Source organism: Brienomyrus brachyistius, chromosome 11, assembly GCF_023856365.1.
Source record: "Brienomyrus brachyistius isolate T26 chromosome 11, BBRACH_0.4, whole genome shotgun sequence".
Taxonomy (NCBI): domain Eukaryota; kingdom Metazoa; phylum Chordata; class Actinopteri; order Osteoglossiformes; family Mormyridae; genus Brienomyrus; species Brienomyrus brachyistius.
Window position 1 is genome coordinate 28,476,425 of NC_064543.1, and position 9,298 is coordinate 28,485,722.

Sequence of the window (9,298 nt, forward strand, 5' to 3'; positions counted from 1 at the left end):
AAACTAGAAATTGTAAACTGGAGTTAAACAGCAAAACTGTTGAAGAGGCATGGAAATTTTTTAATAGCATGTTGTTGCAAGTGCAAGAGGGCTTCATACCTGTTTCCAGCAAAACTAAATCTAGGAAACTGCAGCCAAGGTGATTTACTAAGGAAATTAAGAATAAAGTCAGGAGGAAAAGGGCTCACTTCCACAAATGGAAATTAACAAACGATTTCAAAATAAAGCAGGAGTATCTAAGTCTATAGGTTGAGTTAAAAAATAACAGACTCGCTAAGAGGAATGTAGAAAGGAAGATCTGGCATTGGCATTAAAAGTTTCTTCCAATATTTTAACTCCAAAAGAGCTCTAAAAGCTGAAATCACTAATCTGCAGGATAGTAAGGGACTTATAATTGAAAATGAAATTGATATAGTAAATGAGAATACAAGTAACTTGCCAGCATTTAGTACAAATACAACATTGTCCATGACCAATATATGTATAACTGAGGCTGATGTGGTACCATTCTGAGGGATAGCCAACATGGATTTAGGAGAGGTAGGTCCTGTTTAACTAATCTACTTCAGTTCTTTGAGGAAGCTACAAGAGAAACTGAACACAAAAAGGCCTACGATGTGATGTACTTAGATTTTCAGAAGGTATTTGATGTTGTCCACCACAAACAACTCTTGCTTAAACATTAATGATATTGACACCAATACATACAGTAAATTGGTTAAATTTACAGATGACACTAAGGTGGGTGGTGTAGCAGATACTAAATTAGATACTAAATTAGCAGCACAGAGGCTACAGTGGGATCTTGATTTAATTAGCGACTGGGCTGATACCTGGCAGATGAAATTTAACATAGATAAATTTAAGGTAATCCATGCAGGAAGCAGAAATATAAAGTATAGATATTTTATGGGTTCCACTGAAATGAATGTAGCTGATTATGAGAAAGACCTCGGTGTGTATGTTAATGCTTCCATGTCCCACTCTTGCCAATGTGAGAAAGCAATAAAAAATGCCAATAGGATGTTGGGTTACATCTCTTGGTGTGTGGAGTTTAAATCAATTGATGCTACGATTAAATAATTCCTTGGTAAGACCCCACCTAGAATATTGTGTGCAGGTTTGGTTACCATACCTTAAGAAGGACATTACTGCTTTGGAAAGGGTGCAACGTAGGGCTACAAGAATGATTCCTGGTCTTAGAGGAATGTTTTATGAGGAGAGGTTAGTTGAGCTGAATCTGTTTAGCCTCAAGCAAAGGAGATTAAGGGGGCACATGATCCAGATGTTTAAGATTCTAACAGGTCTGGATGCTGTTCAGCTACTTCAATATTAGTTTAAATGCTAGAACGCATGGTCATAGGTGGAAATTAGCGGGAGAACATCCATTTTCCAAACCACTTATCCTTCTGGGTCGCAGGGGGTCCAGAGCCTATCCCAGAAACTATGGGCACAACCCAGGATGGGGGGCCAGCCCATCACAGGGCACACTCACACGGGCAATTTAGTAACCCCAATTAGCCTCAGCACATCTTTGGACTGTGGGGGGAATCTGGAGCACCCGGATAAAACCCCATGACGACATGGGGAGAACATGCAAACTCTGCACATATGTAACCCAGAACATTTTTAAACGAATTTCACGAAGCACTTCTTTACACAGCGTGTAGTTAGAATATGGAATAGTCTTCTTGCTAGTGTAGCACAGGCTAAAAAGCTGGGTTCCTTTAAATCAGAGCTAGATAAGATTTTAACAACTATGAGCTATTAGTTTAGTTCTCCCCAAGTGACCTTGATCCTCTTGTTTGTAAATTTCTTATGTTCTTATGTACTTCACTGAAATGAAATTCAGAGTCGCAGAGACTCATAGGCTTCCACTCATGCAGACAAGAAAGATAGATCTTGCTACTGGGATCAATATGCTTTCCAGTCCTGATCATAATTGTACTAGTGGGTTTCACAAAACCAACTGGAGGGTAGTAGGGATAGATTTCCAGAAGCCAAAGACAAAGAGGGATGTTGTACTCATTTGCTAAGGAGAAAAGAAGAACATTTTAATATACAGAAAATCCTCTACATACAAAACTTCAAGAAGCAAACTTTCAAAGATGCAATTCTGCATATTTGTGCATATTTCCATTGTGATATTCTTGAAACAGTAGCATAGGCTCGCTTGCTTCCGGTAAGCAAGATCATCTGACTCAAAACAATGAAAAAAAGAGCTCTCTATTGTTGGTTGTTAAAATGCACCTAAAATCAATAATAAAAATAAACAAATATAAACTTTTAAAAACATTTCCTTACGTAAATGTTTTCGATAGGACATGAGGAGAGACAGGCTAGGCGGGCATATGTAGTGTAGGCTAGCTCGATAATGGTACATGCTGTTCAAACAGCTGATGAAAAAGGAATGGAAATAAAAAAAAATAATTCTCAGTTGTTTCTTGTTAAAATGCACCACAAATCTATAACAAAAAAATACAAATATTAACTTTTACAAGCATGTACAAATAGCTGTACATGTACATGTTTTCGGTAGGAGTTGATGTTAGGGGTTGAGCGTCATCAGCTGGATGCCTATGCTAACTTTGTTGGACCCGCTCTCAGAATGGAACTGGTTCATACCTTGGGGACTTACTGTACTGTGATATATCTACAGTTGGCATTTAAATACAGGGATACACTGGGAAAACTGTGAAGTACAATCCAATATGCATAAAAGACCTTTGGTTAATTTCTAAGAGGTCTTAAATTACAATTACTGATCAATGTTGGTGATTACAAAGGGGTTACATCTTAATATATTCTTTTCGGTAAAAAGCTTTTATGTAAAATATAACATTCATTTAGCTGCTATGCATCTTTTTGCCATGCAGAAATGTCTTCTTTTCTGGACAACATGGATCAGCAAAGCCATTGGGAGTTTCTTTACCTCCGTAGTTAACTGGCACTGTTCCAGTTAGGTTCATCAGCTCTCTAGATCTCTAGAAGTACCATAACTGGAAAGTAGTACAAAAAACTAGACAGAATGATTAATGAAAAGTAAAATGAAAACAATTCATAGTCAAAACAAAAGCAAAACATTTAACCTAAGTTTATATAATGCAAAAAAAACTTTTATGATTGTTTAAGTCAGAACAAGGTCCACATTAAAATGGCAATAAAACTACATACCAGTCATATTCAATAAAACTTTACTCATAAGATGTGGTCTCCTTGCAATAATTTGGCATTTTGATAAACAAGGACAGTAGATGAAAACACACGCCATCGCCAGCCACATACGCTTCCACTACGGGTTTCAGGTCCTTGTACTGTGAGATTATGTACGTGATTTCACGCACTGTCAAATCCTTATATTTTTACTGCTAAACAACAAGAAGATAGGGGTGGTTTTATTTAATACAAAAACCACAGTCCACATAATAATTATTAAGACAGTCGTGTACTTTCGTACGAAAGAAACAACCACAATGCGCATCTTTTTCATACACATATAACCTAGATGTTCTTCTCGCCTTTGACAGCATTTTTTGAGTGCGTCTTCGTTGACAACCGCCATAATCGCACAAAAAGTAATATATTAATAAAAAGAAATACAATATGGATTTCACAAACCGTCAATTAACCGCCATTAATTTCTCTTTTCTGCTCTAAACTCTTAGTTATCGTTAGTTTTCGGGTATACAGTTACAATGGCGAAAACCCTTGTTCAGCACTTTACTTTTTATTACTTGTTTTCTATTTATATCATTCTATTTATGCCTCAGAATCTATTTAATTGTAAATATACTGTGCATTTGCTGGCGTGTTCCAAACTAAATCTCATTGTACGTACAATAATCTAATCTATCTATCTATCTATCTATCTATCTATCTATCTATCTATCTATCTATCTATCTATCTATCTATCTATCTATCCATCCATCCGTCCGTCCGTCCGTCCATCCATCCATCTATCGATACATATCTGACACTCCGGCCCGGTAGGAGGAGTTTATTGTTTAGGAAGCAGTTTTGCTAAACAGGAAGCAGTGTCACGCTCCCAGAGCACTTCCTGTCTTCCGGTCAGGTGGGCGTCATCACGCGGTCTCCATGACACAGCTGGGGGAGCGCAAGAAAAACATGGTGTTTTAATTTACTACTTCAGTATTTAAACTGCGGGAAATTACTGCCAGGCTCTAGTATATTTCTTATACACAAATGTTAAATATAGTAATGATACTGGTAGGCATTCATTGGAATAGTTTTTTTATGTGTAACTACAATATACGTATCCCTTTATCAGTTAATATAAAACGTCAACCTCAGTCTATTATTTCTGTGAAGTCATTATTTAAATGTTTAGTAATATGTGCTGCAGTAAGAAAAGCTGAACAAACCGTCGAAATACAAATATGAACGTAATTACGTTTATAAGCAGTAATAGTTTAATGATCAGTAGATGGTGCTCCGTTTTATTATACGTCTTATCCTTACTCTTTGACCAAGGAATAACTAACGGGACATGCGGTGCACGCAGAATTGCCCAAGTAGACTATTTTGAAAATACAGCTGCGGGTAAATATTAGCAGGTTGCGGGTCTTTGGGCTGCTTTCATAATATTACGCGGCAACGGGCTGTAAAGGAAAAGAGACATTAATTATTAATGCAAGTTGCTCCTTTGCTGAGTAATACTGAATCGCTAGCCACCGAAAGTTAAAGACAAACGCGCACGAAAAGCAGGGTTGCCCAATCTCCAATTCTGGCATGCCACTTACTCCTTCAGTCTCACGCGAGCAATCGTACGGCAAATATATAGGCCTATTATTCCATTGTAAACCTAAAATTAGCTACATCAGAAGCGTTGGGTAGTTTGCAAATTCAAAACTATTCACAAGATAATAAAACTTTCATGAATCTAGATGCTTGTGTGCAGACTTATTCCGAATTGAAAATCTCTCTCCATGCAGCTGACTAATGTTGAGAAAGGAGAGTGCGTCCGTCTGTGTGACGTCATTGTGCGCTGTAGTTTTAAAATGTTGAACATTTGAATGTGATCAGCATGCAAAATTCCGGTTTATTTCTTTGGTATAGTATATACAGATCAGCTGCGGTATACGTATAACGGAGCCCCTAAGAGGTCAAGGTGGGAATAAAATATTTTGTGAAACAGTTTCGAGTTCCCTCGCAATAATTTCCATTGCTAATAATTGTCGTGCCCGTTTAAAGTCGCAACACTATTCCGTTACTTATAATAACTGTGTCAATTTGAAGTACAAAAAAAAAAATAGAATTAATGGACTAATAAGTATAAACCTAAACAATACAGACATGTCCAGTTAAATTTGCTTTAAGCATTAAACTATGGGGGACAATGCACACCATGTATCTTTCATATGTATTTTATACGTATTTATTAATAATTGCACAGTGTTCATTCACCACCAGTTACTGTACACAAGACAGCTAGGCTATTGAACGTGAAGTACACCCACAAACACTGCGATGTTAATTAAAACTCGTGCAAAACACGTTTCACGTATACAAATCGCTCCGTATTTTTGTCGATATGATTTTACACAACACAAATTTAAAAATACATATTTGTGGATTGTTTTCTGTGGGTTAATAATAAAGTTCAATGAAACTCACAAAAAAGTGCTACATCCCATGTGGTGGTGTGTAACATTGCAAAGAGTCATCCAAATGAAACGATGTATTCACATGATGGAGCATGATATGTAAAAATTGATGTTTTATTCGACATAAATCATCATATCACACAGCCCTACTTTATTTTCTTAACGTTGGAGTTATAATGTTAAGGGTTGCAATGTTTAAAATTGGGAAATGTGCTGTATCTGACCTTGAAATGGGGTGACTGGCAAAGGATGTGTTATATTATTTCAGCTTCTCTTTGAATCAATAACTAGCTTTTTATATTTCCCTTACCCTATAGGCCTAATCCTAGCAAATGAGGAAATGATGTCCCTGAACCAATATGTCCAATACCCTATAGTCTAAATCAGTAATTTCTTGCATCGTGGTTAGAACTTTGCTTTATTTTCTAACACAATGTAACACGTAGTTTCATATACCTAGTTGTCTTGAAGATTTGCACCTATAATTCATTTTGCCCACAAGTAAGATTTCACTCCTGCTGTGGTCATTTTAATGTTTGCTAAACATGAATGTACCTACAGTTAGCATATGTGAAGTGGGCAACCTTTGCTTTAGTGCTTTCATCACCACCACTCCCCCTCCCCCCCCCAATAAAAACACCATAAGTAGTGCATTTAAAAGACATCAAATGTTTGTCAATGACACCAAGTTGGCAGTTACACTGTGCAGCTAGGATGCCATGCATAAAATGTGATAGAGTCAAGAACATTTTGGTATTTGACACTACAGAAATCTGGCATTAGCCTTCAGTGATAAAATCTTCAGTTTTGTGACACTGATTCAAATAACAGGTGGTGTTTTAGAAATGCCATAAAAGTAGATTGTAAGTTGTGAAAGCTTTGGAGAATGGCTAATTTCACTACCATGCTTCTCTAACCACCTGCTCATAACATATGCCTTGTGCACTCTATACCCCTCCCAGCAAGAAAAAGCTGTTGCATCTTGGGATACAGATGATTTTACACTGTCATATTAATACAGAGAGTGGCATGGTGGTACAGTCAGGGATGGATTACGGACTGGGCCAGCGGGGCCGCTGCCCAGGGGCCCTTGGGGTGCAGGGGGCCCGTGGGGCCCCTAGCCCAAAACAATTTGCAACGCTTATCAACAATGTATTTTCGTTTGTCTATTTTAGAGGGCCTACATTCTTTGATCCTCTGCCTACAATGGCCCCTGACCTTATAGGGAGGGCGTTTGGCTGCCAAGGGCCCTTGAATTGTGGTGGTGGTGGGGGGCCCTCGCGAACGTTTTGCCCAGGGGCCCACACAACATATAATCCGTCCCTGGGTGCAGTGGTGAGCACTGTCGCCTCACACCTCTGGGACCCAGGTTCGAGTCTTCGCCTGGGTCACAGGCGGTCCAGTTTGCATGTTCTCACCATGTCGTCATAGGGTTTCCTCCAGGTACTCCGATTTCCCCCCAAAGTCCAAAGCCATGTTGAGGCTGATTGGACTTGCTAAATTGCCCGTAGGAGTGTGAGTGAATGGTGTGTGAGTGTGCCCTGTGATGGGTTGGCCCCCCATCCTGGGTTGTTCCCTGCCTCGTGCCCATTGCTTCTGGGATGGGCTCCAGACCCCCTGCGACCCAGTAGGATAAGCGGTTTGGAAAATGGATGGATGGATATTAATAAAGTCTTCAGATAGAATGTGTGAGTCAAGGCAATGCCAGGAAAATAGACTATTAAAGTGAGATTTTATAAAGGGATATAGCGAGTTAGTGATTAGACATATCATTTCACTAAAGACTTGGCTAGGCTGAGCAAAACACTCCAGCAGTACTTTGAAGTTCATCAGCTATGATGTTTTACCTGACTGGCCCTGCAAGTGTCCTTGCTGACTCATTGAAGTAACTATATTTATTTTCTGCACGTTCCCTCTGTACTTGGTTTTGTTGATGTTCATACAACAAAATCCAGGTTAAGGTTCACTCCCTTCACCAATCATGACCACAGAAAAAAAGAAAGGAAAACCAAGAGATTTCTTAAGGCAATGTATTCTCCCAAAAATCAATTATTTTCCATATTATATTGTTTTGTTGCTCTACATTTAGTAAATGCAAATTGAATATTGCAGTAGCAGGTTTTACATGGAACATTTCTCTGTAATATAAAGACAAGTTCTAGAAATATACATTAGTACAATCAGTTCTCTACTGGCTCAGAATCCACACAAAATAAAAACTGATCACTAACCAATTAAACATAAACACGACAAAATGAGATGAGATTGTTCTACAATTTCTCATTTCATAGTATATATCCCATTTTGCCACTTGTTTTCAGTCTCAGAGCTTGGACAAGGTCTTCTAATCCTGATCTGGGAGACGCACTAGATTTTTGTTCTAGCCATGCTACTTGTCAATGAAGTACTTCTAAAATTCTGATTGTGATGGTATATTGTCTAAGTTCCTATTATCTCAGAGAAAATTTAGATCCATTTGCAAGGATAAAAATGTTAACTTAAGGAGTAATGTACATGTGTCCCATAATGTAAAAGTACATGGTAAATCTAATCAATAAATTACTTCTTTGGGGGGAAACATGTGCTGATATTAAGATAATGCCAAAATTTATGCTTTGTGCTAGAAAATAAAGGTAAAAATCTAACTTTTGGGCTAGATAAAGATAGATGGATATAATAGATGCCTATATGTGTTTTAAGCACTTTGTTACATTTAGTCTTCAATGAATGAGTCTCCTCTCAATTTTAGATCAATGTCTTCGTCAACAAAGTTTAGAACAAAAAGGCAGTATAGACATTGGGTCCTCAGCAAACCAGAATTAGGAAACCCCGATCCATAGCAGTTTCACCTGCATTTCTGAGATCAGCTTCTCCAGAACTTAGAGCGGTTCAAAAAAAGGCATTGTATCTCTGGTTAGCAACATTTAAAAGACAATGAGGTCCAGTGTTGGATATTGAGGTAAACAGATTGGAGAGCTAGACACAAGGATCCATGCACAGATTATCCATTATTTCATTTATGCACTTTTGAAATATAGCAGCTATATGGATGTAGCAGAACAGAAAGCCTCAGGAGGTGTAGTAACACCATGTCAAGATTGACTTTCCTGTCCGGGGGGGGGGGGGGGGCAAAGGTCTCCAGGAGGTTAGCCCCCTCCATATATATTAGCAGCAGGATATTCCAAAAAAGGGCATTATTTAAAAAATCTTAGCAAAAAGTCTAATTAAATGATGCTGAATACAACATCTGGAGAAATAAGAGCTAGGAGGTAAATTTATGATGGGAAAATGTCGATTTGAGAAGCTCTTTCCAGAAAGCAAACTGAAACTAAGGAAAATGCTTTGATTAGACACTTTGATTACATGCAACTTTGCACTGCAAATCATTGAGCATATGGAAGTTTCTATTTGGAATAAAGCCGAATTAACTTAGGAAAGACCACCATGTCTAACTTGACTTCAGCAGTCAACATTGTAGTGCACTATGACTTTAAAAGTTCTCTTTAAAAATTATTTGTTTTTAAAAATGGTTATTTTAATTATGTTTATCTGTAACCCATGGATCAAACCAAATATGGAAAAAGCAACTTGCTTATAAGAAAACTGTCTAGATGTTCAACTCCGCATTTACAAGGCAAAGGTAGCTTACAAGTAAGGCAGCTTCTGCAGTATG